Raw genomic sequence first — 16,357 nt, 5'->3', positions numbered from 1 at the left:
ATAGTTCATATATATTTCTATGAGATAGTTAACACTTGAACAACTCTATTGAAACACAATTAGATTCATTTGATTATCTATCGTGATTGATTGATCATCATATTTGATCTAGAAGTGTTAGATGAATGTGGCTGAGTTATAAGTATTCATGAAGCTAACTTTGGTTAACTATTATTAATCCTACAAGGTATACATGTTCGGGTATGGTTCATCCATATTTAAATATAGGTATATTTCATTTGTGTGTATCAAGCTAATACCATCTAACGGTGAATATTGATTGTTTAATTTCTAAACATACTTAGCTTGAATCTTAAATCAGGAGTTCATCTAATGGTGAATATCAATTGCTTTGTTACTAAGCTATCTTAGTTTTGATTGTAAACCTTATTTGAAAGGATATATAAGGGAGAACTCTAGCATATGGGAAACCTAATCCCGACACTCTTGTGTGTCCTACTTGTAAACTATAGTCGATTCTCCTTTAACATAGGTTTTCCAAAACCATTATCAGGTTAACGACTTGAAGACTTCATTTGGGATTCGTGAAGCCAGATCCAACTATTTTCTCTGTAGTTATGTATTCTGATCTTACTTGTCCTATCATATTGAGTTTTATCTTCTCTAAGATTTACTCGAGATTCATCTCCGATATGTAAAATAAAAAAAATTAATCACAATAGTTCTTCGTCTCAAACTCTTGTGATTCCGCAATAACTTCTTCTGTTAATTAGTTAGGTTATTGTGAGGTGACTAATATTTCTAGGCTGCTCTTCGGGAGTATAAGACCGGATTATTAGTTGAGTTTCATGTTCACGTTGATTTATCTAAAGACGGAAACAAAAACAGAATAAACATATTTGTGGGAGACAGATTTTTTTATAAGTCTTCGACTTTGGGTCATAGCAACTCTTAGTTGTGGGTGAGATCAACTAAGGGAATCATGTGCGCAGAGTCCTGCTAGGATTCAAGAGGCGTAAGGAATGCGACTGTACCTTAATCAGTGTGAGACTTGGTTAACTCTTAGCTACATTTCAGTCCGAAGTTAACTTGTAGTAGTCTAGAGTCTCTAGCGGTTTAATACAGTATGGTGTTCAAATCTGGACTAGGTCCCGAGATTTTTCTATATTTGCAGTTTCCTCGTTAACAAAATTTCTGGTGTTTGTGTTATTTCTTTTCCGCATTATATTTGTTTATATAATTGAAATATCACAGGTTGTGCGTAGTTCAATCACAGTTAATCAATCCGACCTTGTTTGTTGGATATAACTTGATTGACTCTCAGACATTGGTCTTTGGTACCATCCGAGTTATTCTCATAGCAATCAGTCTTACAGATTTCTATCTAGTTGATTTACTGATTGTATTGAGAAATAGATAAAGCTTTTTGATATCTTTCTTGATTGAGTCTCACTTTTAAGTTGGATCTCGGAATTATATTGGAGTTTAGTCTATACAGACTGTCGAACGAAATATTGGGTATGGTTGTTATACCCACGCGTTTTCACCGTACATATTTCACACGTGCCACCGTATGGAATGGAGAGATAAGGAGAGTGGGACAGTTGCTTTTCTCGCTTTTCCTTGACTGCAACTGTTAGAATACGGGCATCCAACTCAAAACCAATTGGCGATGAGTGGAGTGACCCATTTGATTATAAACCGCAGGATCTTAGAAACCCATACAATGTGGGACTAATAATCTCAACACGCCCCCTCACGTGTATCCTCGTTGGGTCTAACACGTGGACAATAAATCGGGTGACGCGGAGTAAGGGCGTGGTCAAATGACTCGTCGCAAATAGCCTGCTCTGATACCATGTTAGAAAACGAGCATCCAACTCAAAACCAATTGGCAATGAGTGGAGAGGCCCTAAGGATTATAAACCGCAGGATCTTAGATGCCCAGACAATGTGTGACTAATAATCTCAACACGCCCCCTCACGTGTAGCCTCGTTGGGTCTAACACGTGGAAGATTAAATCGAGTGACGCGGAATAATGGCGCGGTCAAATGACTCGTCGCAAATAGCCTGCTCTGATACCATGTTAGAATACTGGCATCCAACTCAAAACCGATTGGCAATGAGTGGAGAGGCCCTAAGAGATTATAAATTGCATGATCTTAATTGTCCATACAATGTGGGACTAATAATCTCAACACGCCCCTTCACGTGTAGCCTCGTAGGGTCTAACACGTGGACAATAAATCGGGTGACGCGGATTAAAGGTGCGGTCAACTGACTCGACACAAATAGCCTGCTCTGATACCATGTTAGAATACGGGCATCCAACTCAAAACCAATTGGCAATGAGTGGAGAGGCCCTAAGAGATTATAAACCGCAGGATCTTAAATGCCCAGACAATGTGGGACTAATAATCTCAACACGCCCCCTCACGTGTAGCCTCGTTGGGTCTAACACGTGGACAATTAAATCGGGTGACAAGGAGTAAAGGCGCGGTCAAATGACTCGTCGCAAATAGCCTTCTCTGATACCATGTTAGAATACGGGCATCCAACTCAAAACCAATTGGCAATGAGTAGATTAGCCCATTGGATTATAAACCGCAAGATCTTAGAAACCCATACAATGTGGGTCTAATAATCTCAACAAGGCGCTTTCTTCATCAAGGTAGAGGCGACTGACTCGGAATAACAAGGATTTGCTCCGCCTGGTTTTAAGATGGATCCCTTTAGTTCATACTTGTATTTTTGCATGGGGTGAGGCTACGCCTACTTTGGAATTTGTTGTGGCTTTAGATGGTCTCCCTCTTCACGGCAATCACGATTTCAAGGATTTACGCGGCAGTGGTTTCTTGAGCGCTGATGACGATGATGTACTACGCTTCTTGAAGCAAGCACGCATAGACTAAAAGAATCGGACCATCATAGCCGGATCGTCATCCGCGTCTAAACCCCCTATCAAGCGGTCGAAGGAGAAGAACGCTGATGGCGCTACTTCTGTCAAGGGGAAGAAGGCGCTTTCTGCGGAAAAGGAAATTGCTTCTCTCAAGGCTTCTCAGAAACTTGCCAGGCGTGCCACTTTGAAAACGTAGGTTAAGATGTGAGCGCCTCGTTTGGTTGGTAAATCCAATTGCGAGCCACCAAAGCCACCTCCTGGCGCTGACGACCGTCGTGAGTTGGCAGCTTTCTATCATACTGGATTTCCCATGAAGTATTCGAGCATTCTCCTAGTGACATTGTTAGGGACGATTGATGGTTATGTCAATGCTGATGTCTCGTGGGGTATCATTTCTTTTGTCCCCTATGTTCCTTGGCAGCTTATACCACCATTTAGATTTGTTGACAAGCGATATTCAAAAGGCGAATAATGCTACTTATACAGTCGAGACCTATGTTCTTGATAACTTTCTGCAGATATGGTTGTGGGAGCATTACCGCTCTTAATCATAGGTTAATAATCTGGAGCTTGCCGGGGAACAAGTTATCACTGCCGAGGATGGTGAGGAGTAGGTCACTACTTATCTAATTTTTTTTATCCTCGTACCACTTTATACGATAAGGCGATAGCTAAACCGTCAGTCCGCTTAGCTCCTTTGATGGATCACTTGGGAGATTTTACCTTCCGCCCTTATGACGATGGTGAAAGCGGAGAGGATTCTCATAGGTTTGCTTCTTTGTTTCCTGAAGATTTCATAGATACTCAGATGGATGCCCCTTCCCAAAATACCTACAATTTTGTGGCCGCGGTGACTCTGGGGGTATCTTCCTGGCTATTATAAGGGTGAATTTTATGCTGAAGCTTATAACATCAACCGCGTTGCTCGTCAAGCGGGATTCGATCAGGGTACTGGTTCCTTCCCTCTTCCAGCTTGCCACTAAGAGCCTTGGAAGGTGGAGGAGAGCTTCATGCGCTTTGTCTTTAAGAATGGTAAACCACGTTTCTGTCGTCCTCCTTTCAATCCTCTGAAGGTTCCGCAGGTTGATCGAGAGTTGAATGTTTCTCATCAGTGGTATATCTACTGGCTCAAGAAGTTGGAAAATTTCTATCTAGCCTCAGTATCGGACATCATAGCGGCTCCCCCTCCAGACCCACCAGAGTTAATCGTCTAGGGGGCGTTAAGATGCCCCAGGAGGTCATGCATTTTCATGGTCCGGGGGTTTAGCGCTAAAGGCAAGCACTCTGATTGTAGTGGGGATAAAACGAAGTCTTCGAAAGCTTCAAAGCTTTAGGATGATGTTCGTAATCTGTGCGGCTCTTTGACTCAAAAGACCCAGTTTGCTATTATCTATACTGCCTGAGTTTTCCCTTATTGAATTAATTTCTCTATATTTATTATGCTAAATTCAATCTTAGTCCCACTACATGGACCCCCGAGCCTGTTTGCACATGAATGGTTCGGGATTAATGTTCGTGATTTGTCACCGAGATTCGCCGATAGACAAAGACGCCGAGATTCGGGTGTGGTTCCCATTCCTCGCTTTCCCAGGTCTCCTCTTTGCAGATCTTCTGCTGACAGAGTTGTAGTCTTTCTTAGAGGACGTTCCTCCAAGGGCAACGTATCGCACCAAGGGGAAGGTGCCGGTACAAGTTTACCTTCGCGTTCTGTTATTTCAGATTCTAATTTCTTGACTCCTCAGGGTCAGACTCGTGCTTTAGCCAGTCAACAAGTCAATCGACCATCGGAACAACCGGGTATTTTATTTCTTATCTGGACACGTGTCCATCGTTTGTCATTTATTTCATTCTTGGGCGTCTTCATCCTATATATATATAGAGAGAGGCAGGGTGAGCAAGACAGACAATGTTTCATCATTCTTTTAGGAGGTCAGAGCAACCAGTCAGCTGGTCGTGGTGCTTTCAGCGGAAGTTCCTCTTCTTCTGTCCCCGCTTCCGCGGTTCAAAGCGCCTCTGATTTTCATTTTTTTCCCGCCACTCAAGTGAGTCTTACTGGGGACTTTCTGTTGCTTCCTTAGTTCATTACTATCATCTTATGTATCATTCCTGCCTTGTTTCTAGGGTCGAAGCATGACCAAGCATGGTCGTAATGACGTCATAGAGGGAAACGAGAAGCCTAAGAGGAGCAGGATTCAGGCGCGTCCTCATACCAGTCCCGTTCAGCAGGCCCCTCAAACTAACCCTTCAGCAGGTGGAGGCTCAAAACCTCCCACATTTCTTATTGAAGTAAACGCCATTGAACGAGACACGATTCGGCGCGGTGAAGACCATGTCTCAGTTTACGGGTTTTGGGTTCCTCCTCAGTACGAGGCTTTGTATACTCATATAGTATCCCAGCATGGCCACATCGGTTTTGACGCATTATGCCCGACGCCAACATCATTATATCTAACACTCTGGGCATCTCGGACACGGTGAGTAAGATGGCGGACACTGGTGATCACCCATCTGCTTCCCAAATGCGAAGTTGGCGCAGGGTTATTGATAATGCCGCCGGAATAAAGTTCAATGTGGGATGGTTGAATGCTCTTTGGCAAGAAGCGGAGGTCAAATCAAATTCTCGTCTTGCTAAGCTTCCAAGCATTATTGTTGGTCTCCGGGAGAGGATTACTGCTGTGGATGCCACTATTGACGGGTTGAAGACAACTTGGGGCCGCTTGATCCAGCAGTCCATTGATGTGGCCGAAGGCCTTCACAAGACCAAGGTGACACGTGAGGCAGGGCAGCAGCTTTTGGACGAAGCTGAGGCGGAATTAGAAGGAAAATCCAATCCTTGAACGTCTTTCTTATTTCTTATCACTTTGTCTTCCCTCTTCCCTCTCTTTTTTAACATTTCTCTCGAGTGGTTTAACTTTGGCGCCTGCTGGCGTATACTTTGGGTATTGTGTTTTAACATTAATTATGGTTTGCATTTAATAAGGTGTGTGCTTTTAATGAGTTCCTTTCAGTTACTCCTTTCCTACTTATATAAGTAGTCATGATGCCTTTTATCAGTTTTTTTAAATTAAATGACGAACTATATTCGCTTATTGCTAGAGATTTATCTATTAGACAGAACTACAAGATATCATGATAAAAGAGAATTGTATTATTGAATCGGATGATTTACATTGAGAACCCATAAGGTATATATAGCGATACTATAACTTGGTATGCAAGATTAATACTTGTAAATCAATTCATACTAAATATATCAAATACTAAATATATCTCTAAACACTAAAACTTTCCATATAATATTTGTATACTCTAACACCCTCCCTCAATCTCATGGGGATTGGAAAAACCGCATGAGATTGGCCATGAAAATTGTTGATGAAGTGCGGTGCCAATAAACGCCCGAGAATTATAAGAAGAAACGCGTCACCATTAAAAAGAATACCGATTCGGAGAACCACAACTTGCGCGTCACCATAACTTGTTTAGCACGACAGAACTAAGTGAGAAAATGACAACGATGAAGAGAAGGAGTTGTTGCGACTATGGAGTTCGGTGATTGTGACGTTGTTGGCTGATCATCAGTGACCAAGACTGGCCGTGATGGAGAAATTAGGCTGAGAAGAGATGAAAGGATCAAGACAGTGATTGGTGGAACGAGAGTGGAATGATCCCTGCTGCCAATGATGGTGGTGACTGGAACATATGATGATCATAAAGAATGGGCCATAATGCAAAGAAGGGGAAATAGACAGACGTGTATGCTAGGCTTGGACTAATGGCCATAGGAATGACTTACGTTTCGGGAACTGGTGGGCTTGGGTTAATGGATGTGCTTAGAGGATTTGGTGGGCTTGGTTCGGTAGTTGGGAACAAAGAACAGTAAGACGTTTATGGTGGTGGAAGAGAGAACAGATGGGATTAATTAAAGAAGTTGGGTATTATAGAGGAAACAGAAGGAGTGCAGTGGTGGTAGAATAAAGAGCTGCGGTCGATTGATGGGAGTTGAACTGTGACTGATGGATAAAAGAATGTAGTTTTTTTTTTTGCTGCTATGCTCGAGTAGGCTACTGCCAACATGATGAATTGTCGATGAGCAGAGCTCGAGAGAAGAGAGGAGAAGATTGTTGTTTTGGCCATCGGTAGTGAAGATACAAAGTGATGGCGCTGTTGTTGGTGTGGTGATCATGGTGATCAGGAGAAGCTCGTGATGCTGTTGTTGATAGAACGGAGAAGAAACACATATGGAACTCGAGCAGATGGAGGACAATGGGTTGTGGGAGTTGATAACAGACTCAGGGTATGTTCGAATGGTGACTGGTGGTGTTTTAGTACACGAGCAAACTTTTGTCGTTGATCGGTGATAAGGAAGTCCAGCTGTGTTAGGAAACAAAGATGAGAATAGATGGGTATGTTTAGACGAGAAAACATTAGCCAAAGGAGACGGATTTAGGTTGCATTGCGACGACAGAGATGAACTTGGAAATTAAAGAGAACAGGGAAGGAGTTTGGATGGAAGAAGACGAAAGTATGCTGTGATTTCCACTGCTCGCACGGAGGAGCTCATGGTGATGCTTACAAGCAAGAGCAGGAGATGGACAGCGAGGATATGGCTATTGAGAAGAGCTGAGAAGAACAAGAGAAAGGGTTGGACTTGGTGGCCTAAATTTATGCCTGGAAAGGAAACAACGAGAGGAAAGAAAGAGCTGTGTTGTCTCGTTTGGAATGTAAACTGAAGTACAAGGAAAGAGGAGCTGTAGTTGTAATTAGATGAGAATGGAAGTAAAACGGAGATGATGGTGGTCTGTGAGGAGAACTTTGAGAGAACACAAGAAAGAAAGGTTTTGTAGATAATAAACCTAAAAAATAAAAGCCTAATAAGAAAAACTAATCATATTTCAGCGGAGGGAAGATCCGGCGGACGGTAGCATTGGAGACCACCGCCGCCTGTTGGAAAAGAAAACGAGGTGGACAATAGGTCCGGATCGAACCTTCTGATACCAAGACAGAACTACTAGATATAATGATAAAAGAGAATTGTATTATTGAATCAGATGATTTACATTGAGAACCCATAAGGTATATATAGCGATACTATAACTTGGTATGCAAGATTAATACTTGTAAATCAATTCATACTAAATATATCAAATACTAAATATAATTCAAAACACTAAAACTTTCCATATAATATTTGTATACTCTAACATTATTGAGGCGTCTTATAACTATTACGCCACTTGTATTCCATTATTATGAATGTGATCATGCAGACACACATGGTTTGTTGATGGACATGGAGTTGTGAATCTCAAATATTAAGAAGGTTGGTGGTATTATTCCTTCTAGCTTGACTCTAGAGCGCTCAATACTCAAGGAGTATTGAGCGTTGCGTCTCCTCTGACCTGTACCAGATGGAAGTTTCTGCATATGAAAATGTCATTAATACGGCTTTATCATCAACCTTAGCCGAGTTTGAGGGTTGGACACGTGTTCATAATAGTTAGTGTAATAAATGTGGTTGAGATTCTTTTAGTAGCCAGCTTTGTATATATATATATGTGTGTGTTTGTTCGTCAGAATTTCAGTTTCTCTCGCTCTTTCTTTGCTCTCTTTATTTCGTTCTCATATTGTCTCGCGGCCAAGTCACCAAAAAATGGGTTTTGGCATTACCATCGGCTCCCCAAGATCTGCGTAAGAGGATTTTTTAAAGTGAAATTTGTCGCTTGGAACAGATTAAAGCTGAATGAGCAGATGCGCTATCTGATTGCGAACAGCGTTTAGAAGTTTTTCGTTCTTAATGGTCTGAATGTGCGGATACTTATCACATGGCATGCGCTGACATCATCTCTCAAGAAGCTTTTGGAAAAGTAGAGCGTCGCTTCAGGGAAGTTGGGATTTCTCGAATGCATGCTCATGAGCTCATGGGAGCTTGTCCTTAGTGGAAGGGGAGATAGCCAAGTACAAAGCCATGTTGGTAGACCTATAAGTTTCTTTTTTTTCTTTTTTCGAGGGGGGAAGTGATTGGCACAACTATAAATTGCTATTATTGCCTGATATTTTTTATTTTTTGTGTTCCTGTTTTGGAGTTCCCTGAATGTCTCGCGTTCAACTACTATCGGAGATCAAGAGCCTCAAGCTCATAACAAGTGCGTTCCGTATCTCGTTTGATCATTTTGTGGATGAACATAGACGTTGCTTGCTCCTCGTGGCAGGCGCCGATAAGGAGTTGCGGGAGGCAATTGAGAGTTTACAGCCTTAATCCTTTTCATTTCATGAACATCGACGCCATTTCTTGGAGCAAGTGGATGTCAATTACGATTGTTACGTGCGGATGTTTCTTTCGATGAGCGTTGTAGATGGGGCGCTTGCGGGTGCTCAGGCTTTGCTTAATTATTCCCTTAGTGATGTGTGTATCTTATTTGCGGATTCATTTCCTTTAATGTAATGTTCTCTTTTGATCAGATGTCGTTGTAAACATTTTGATATTAAGGTATCTTTAAAAGAGATGTTATGTATTTTTATTATTTATTATTATTTTATCTTTTTTGGATTTTTCGTCAGAGACCAAGATAATGGCGAAGGGGGCGTCTTCTTGGGAAGAAAGTGTTCCCTTCTGTTGATGGTGGTTTTTAGTTCAGGGCTAAATTTGTAAAACTCTGCATTTAATAGGCCGTCACTCTGCAAAGAGACAGAGCAATGTGAAAGTGATGAGTGTTCAACCTCTTCACTAGCGTATTTATTGAGCAACTCAATATATATATATATATATATATACACACATATGAAATTTATCCAGAATGGTGCATGTAGCAACAATCACAGATATTCTGTAAATTTTGGCACCTTGCCTATATTATTCATTTAATATAAGTTTCTTTGAATGCCTTCTGTGCTATGTTCCCCGGCTGAACCCTTAATGTTGATATGGCATGACAATTTGTGTTCCCTCGCAGCAGAGTAGCACGAATTTCCAAGTATCAAGGATAAGGTCTTTACATAAAGTATTCAATCAGAAAGCGCACTGCTCTCTGGCAATGAACTTAAAGAACTCTGTGTCAACACATAGATTTCAATCAATTTTGTGATAATTCACAAGATCCAGATATTACCCTGACTAATTTGCAAAATTAGGGTTTTGCGCCTTGCGCAGTATATCAGACCTTGCATGTCGAAATTAAACCTAGACAAACTAGGTAATTAATACGCCATGGATTAGTAGGTGCAAAATTTTGCACAGCTTCAGAAAACAAGAAATAAAGGAGCCGCAGAATAGGAGCAGCAGAAAAGGGAGGTGTGGCCATGACTTAGGCCAGCCGGCGCCATTTGCCATTGGCCACGCCCCATGTTGCCTAACCGACTCTATTTCCCTCGACCAATCAGGTCGCCTTAAACCCGCCACACACACATAAGTTTTGGCTGGGCCCATACTTGCCGGCCCTATTTTCCATCGACCAATCAGGTCGGTTTAAACTTTCCACACCCACACCAGAAGTGTGGCCACGCCCCCTCTCTTTTTTCGACCAATCGGGTTGCTCTAAATCTGTCGCAGTATTAAAAAAGAGATGCAAAATTGCGCCAATACCAAATTGGCTTTCCAAAGTTGCGCCAATGCGCTAACTTCCATGCCAAACGTGCATGCCCAAAGTGCCGGACGTGCCAATTTGCCACAGAAGCATGCCGAACGTGACAACATACCGTAAATAGTGCACTTACGTGCCAACCCATCTTCTGTTCGTGGCCAACGCCATAACAGACTTCAATATGGTTATCCTAACCAGAAACACGACCTTGCATGGTCGAAACCCTAATTCCAGTTGTGGTACAAATTATGCCACTTCGGGTCCCACAACATGCCACGAGCCGTACGGGACCTAGGAAACCCTAATAAAGACGCCATATCATAGCCACCCGTTGCAATCCTTAGTCATGTGTCCGTTTCCACATGATGGCCTGGCTATGGTTCCTTTGGCGTGGCTATGGCACCATTTGCACAAAACGTCGATGCGCCAGGGCCACATGTTGTATGCACTAATTAGAGTCTTAGCACGCCAAACCCTAATTTAGGCAAAGTTGCTACGCCAACCAAGCCCAGTAACGTTTCCCAGATCATTGGGATAGATGTGGCAACACGACCAATGTTTCCACGCCACATTTGGGTCTAACACCAATGTGCCAAAATATAGTGGTCATGGCTACGCCAGGCGCCACTTGCACCATCGTGCCACTGGCATGCGCTAACTATGTCAGCCACGCCACCGTGTCGTAGCGCACGTGCTAATTAGGGTTTTGATACGCCAAACCATAATTTAGCTAAAGTCGCCATGACAACTAGGTCAAGTGATTCTCCTAAGGCCTTAAGTTTAACTTAGCAATAGGGTCAATGTTGTCGGAGCCATATTTGGGTCTAACACCAATATGCCAAAACAGCTGCCACGGCTACGCCACTGGCATGCCGCTATGCCAGGCGCCACTATACCAATGGCGCCAGTTTGTTATACAACAGGATGTGGACATAATCAATGGCCATCCTTTCTCATAAGCTACAATCTCAGCCGTCCAAATTCGCCATGGAATTGACAGACCTATGGCAAGTTTTAGGCGGCCAGCCAAGGCAAGCCTAATAGCATCACATGCTATTTTCCTATGGCAAGTATCTTGACTTTAAATTTCCACATGTAGCAATCTGCTACATGTTTATCAAAAAAACACTCGAGACATCAAACGTGTTGCAAACTGGGGGATGCTCATCAAGGTATTGGTCTGGTGGTTTACATCGTGCGGCGCGCAACACGTCCATCATAAGAAAGTGTCAGGAAAACAGGGAAGTTAGTGGAGGCAAGAAGTAGTGGGTGTAAACAAACCCGCTTCCTTCATAGTGGAGGCGTGGTTTCTGGCAGTTACACATCACTCCACTCTTCCATCACTCAATCACTCCCACTTCCTACGAGACCAGGGTATGTTCAATTATGACTTGTATAAATAGGTTTTACCTATTTTCCAAAAAACAACAAGTTTTGGTGAGAACAACACAGTATCCAGGATAATACCAAAGAACTGATAGCTTTCATTCCGCAAGCTAGTTCCAAATTCTGATACAAGTCATAAAATAGCCACACCTTCAGAATTAACCATTATGGTCTGAACACCTTCTTCGCTTCCCTCCCTAAGACCAACCCTTCTCCTTCACTTTGTGACCGAAGCAAGACTGGAACGGTCATTTCTTGGTTTAGGCCAGGATTGTACAGATTGATCTCTCGAATCTTAAGTACTCCCGTGCAGTGCATTTGTTTTAGGTTTAGATTTGTTTCTCATCCACACACCAAAATTTACCAAAAACAACAGAAACAGTTTTTACCCATAAACACCCTTGTTTCTTTTTTTGGTTTTTTTTTTAACTTGTCTTAATACGCTAGGGCCGTTCTATGGGAGCGAAAGTGTTTCCTCCCAAAAAAAAAAAAAAAAAAATCTTTTAGACTTGCCATTAGAGGCTAACATAATGGCGCAAGGGCACCCTTTTTATTTTAAGGATTTTCCATCAGGGACCAGGTTAATGGCGCAAGGGACGCCTTCTTAGGAAGAGAGTGTTTCCTTTCATTTATTTTTTCTTATCTTACTGGCGCTAGGACCGTTCTATGGGAGCGAAAGTTTTTCCTGCCCAAGATTTTTTTTTGGACTTGCCACCAGAGGCCAAGATAATGGCGCATGAGCCGTTTTCTTGGAAAGAAAATGTTTCCTCCCATTTTATTTTAAGGATTTGCCATCAGAGGCCAGGATAAAGGCGTAAAGGCCACTCTAAGGCGCTTGAATCTCAAGGGTGAGCACAATGGGTCTTAGGCACTCTGAGCTCAAGCGGTAAGTATCGGAGGATTCATGGTCACTCCCCTTTTATCAAGGATGGGAGGATTTAGTCACTTAGGCTTCAAAGAGTAAACGCCACAGGGTTTATAAGCAACTCCCCCTTTTAACAAGGGTGGGAGGATTTAGACATGCTAGGCTCAAAGAGTGAGCGCAAGGGGGTTTAGACACTCAGGTCTCAAAAATGAGTGTCAGAGGATTCATGGGCGCTCCTCCTTTTATCAAGGGTTAGAGGCTTAGACATTCAAGTCTCAAAGAGTGAGTATGAGAGGATTTTAAACATTCCGCCTTTTTATAATGGGCGCCCGAGGATTTTTTTAAAATAAAAATATATTTTTAAATCAATAGTCATTTTATTCATATCACGCGTACATTATATTTAGAAGGTCTTAAGCCACAAGCCATTCATCTTATCATTAAGCTTTCCCTTGATGCGGCATGCTCGATCTTGTAGTAACCACTTTTCGCGGCTTCAATGACTCGAAATGGTCCTTCTCAATTCGGAGCAAACTTTCTGGTGCTAGCGTTCCCGGGCACATGTGGAGAGATGGTAAGGACGAGGTCTCCTACTGCAAATCTCCTCGGCTTAACCTTTTGGTTGTAGGCCCTCGCCATTCGGTCACGATACTTTTGGGCGTGAGCAGTTACTATGCTTCTTTTTTCTTTTATTGTATCTAGCACTTGGAATCTTTTGTCATCTATGACTTGCAAGTCGCTTGCAGCAACAACTCGGACCGAGGCGATAATAACTTCTGTAGGTAGAATGTCGTCTTCACCATAGACTAGGTTGTAGGGGGCTGTGCCAGTGGATGATCTTTTAGCAATTCGGTATACCCAGAGCGCCATTGGTACCTCTTCATGCCAGAGCCTTTTGTTGTTGTACAAGTTCCTGCTAAGAATATGGAGGAGCGTTTTTTTAGTCGCTTCTGCCTGACGAGGTGTCAACTCGCAAATAATATTTTCTGCTTCTCTTTGCACTAGCAAGTAATATAATGAAAGCAGCTTCGTCCCAAGGGAGGTGTATTAAGCAAAAGTTGTTATAGAATTACTCTTAGCAAAGATGATTATGTTGTAAAATTCTGAAAATCGCAAAGTTGTATTCAAATATGAGATGAAATTGATTAAAGGTTCATTCTCGGCCACGAAATATAAATCAAATTGATATAAAGCTACGTTCTTTGCATTATCTCGTTACTAACAACCCTAGGATAATTAGTACGCTCAACTATCCCGTTATTATCTCCTAAGCTCACCGGATACGGAAGCGCTCGACTACTGGTTTCTACTTGCCAAGTTCCCTAGAGGTACGCTTACTAGGTGTCACTTAAACAAATGCTCTAAGTTTTGTGAGATAAGGTTGCTCCTAATGATGAAATCAAAAGCATGAATCACCTAATAGTGTCAACTTCTATATATGGGTACTTAACAAAGTCCCATCATCAATACTCATATATTGCTACTTGTGTTTAATTCTCTAGACAATGACGGGTCGAAGAAAATCTAAACTAGCAATAGGATTATCAAATCGACTATTTAATTTTGAACTTAAACAATCAACAAATAATCCATAAACATTATTGGCATAGTAGAAATCAAACAATAACAATAGCGAGAAAACGAGCTATTGCATATCAATCATGAGTTCATATTCCGGGCTTTGAAATCGCCCTTAATCAAAGATTGTTTTAGTTACTCATAATAATTATGGAGTTCATCATCATATTATAAAAGTAAGGAAGATGAAAGATAAAAACGAAAGCAAACCCTAGCTGCGGTTATCTCCCAAAAGCTCCAAGTAAAATACGTGATACCAAAATTGTAGAAATCCTCCCTTTTATATCTCTTAGATCAAGTCTTCAAAGGTCTAATAGATAAGAGTCCACCAAGCCCATGTGTAAGATAAACCCATGCGGAGAATACATCCAAAAATAAGTTTCTGGAGTCCCAAAGGTTGGCCGGAAATTGGCCAGAGAAGTCGCCTCAGGTGATCGGAATAAGTGTCTCGGGTACCGGTCAAACGAACCAACTCAGGTAAACTGGATCAACTCGTAAAGTCAACTGAGTCAACACCGGGTCAGGTTGAGTCAGAACCGAATCAGCTAGTCAGGTGATCTAACTGAGCTGACTTGTTTGAGTTGCCATGGCATAAGCCATTTGCACTGACCTGCGCCTAATGTTGCGCCATAATGACCTTCATTTCTCACAACTGCATTTCTTCACAGCTACAAATATCTCAGCACCATACATAGCAGCAGCATCAACACAACTTTGCACATTTCCTGTAATTCTCAAAACCAACCCATCCTGCCATGCACAATTCCATTTCGGCCTTGCAATCTTCCTTGGCTTCACTGTAACAAAATGCCACCAGTTCTCAACCATTCTGCAACATGACCACTGCCTGCAGTTCGTACATTCTCTCAGCAGCTGCGAGTCTCATAACCACCAGCTCAGCTCATCTGCAATATCATCAGTTCTCGCTCCTTTCTCTGATCTCTTGCCTTCAACACCATTTCAGCTGCATACCATCATACTCTCTGTGACAATCAGCTTCCATTGTACCACCAGTTTCAGCTCCTCTTTGACAGTCAACAACGAGACACCTTCTGCAACAGCATCACGGACATCTTTTCTCATTCAGCTTCAGAAACCAGCACAAATCAGCAGCAGCATCATCCTTTCTTTGTCTCAGTTAACTGAACCCAGCAACACTGCAATGCCTCCCACCTGATCCGTTTCATTCAATTCAGCTCAGTCGCAGCTGTCATTCCTAAGAATACATCTACAGTTCTTAACTGCAACATTATCACCATCCATTCCACCTGCACAGCAACAGCTCATTCACGCCAGCCAGTTCAATTCCAAATGCTCACCACTTCAGTACCACCATCAACTGCTCCTGCAATTTCATAACAGCTTCTTTGCAAACCTAAACATACATCTAATTAGCAGCAACAAACCAACTGAAGCTCACTTCCTCCTTGCAGTTTCTTGCAGTTGCACTCAGCTTTAGAAGCTCCAACTAATTCTCTGCATCTCTGCCACAAAACAACCTCAGGCTCATCTGCAACAGCTACAACTTCAATCCAGCAATCCCATTTCAACTCTATAACTCCCTGCTAACTCAAGTTCACCAAGCCCTGCAATACTGAGTTCCACTTAGTCTACATACAACACCTGCAATCATCATTTCACACAGCATCAGAACTTCCACCTTATTACAGCATCAAATTCATCCTGTAGCTCCAACAGACTCAAATCGAGAGAAACCCCCAATTTATTCTCAAACCCTAATAACTGAATCGATCACAAACCCTTGAAAATCATCCACATCTGTTGTAGACTTGAATCCCTTAAAACCCATCTTCTAGCTGCTCTTCTTGTTACAGAATTCATCCCCAATTTCTTGAATTACGTCGATCTCTTCTCCTTCTACCTGATTCTTCAGTCAAGAACCCAGAATCGATCCAAACTGGGATCTGTTCTTCACTAGACCAACAACAACAGCGAAATCTTCTCGAATCTCCATCTCTCTGTGAATCCTGAATTCCTTCTCTGCATCTCCAAATCTCAGAGAGCAGCCGCCATGACTCGTCTCAGTTCTCTGAAATTGAGGTGGAGTGTAATGAAGAGGGGAAAAA

At 42.2% G+C, this 16,357-nt stretch overlaps 1 long non-coding RNA gene across 1 annotated transcript; it reads right to left on the bottom strand.

Moving 5' to 3' along the window:
* Positions 1-13,047: 13,047 nt before the first annotated feature.
* On the bottom strand, positions 13,048-16,357 carry LOC113302118. Its single transcript, XR_003336657.1, has 2 exons — positions 14,481-16,357; positions 13,048-13,605 (listed from the first exon to the last, which is right to left on the bottom strand). It is a non-coding gene; the product is annotated as an uncharacterized LOC113302118 (long non-coding RNA).

Source organism: Papaver somniferum, chromosome 8 (assembly GCF_003573695.1).
Source record: "Papaver somniferum cultivar HN1 chromosome 8, ASM357369v1, whole genome shotgun sequence".
In the NCBI taxonomy this organism is placed as follows: domain Eukaryota; kingdom Viridiplantae; phylum Streptophyta; class Magnoliopsida; order Ranunculales; family Papaveraceae; genus Papaver; species Papaver somniferum.
The sequence above is the reverse complement of the archived record's forward strand: the minus strand, read 5'-3'. Positions and strand labels throughout refer to the sequence as shown.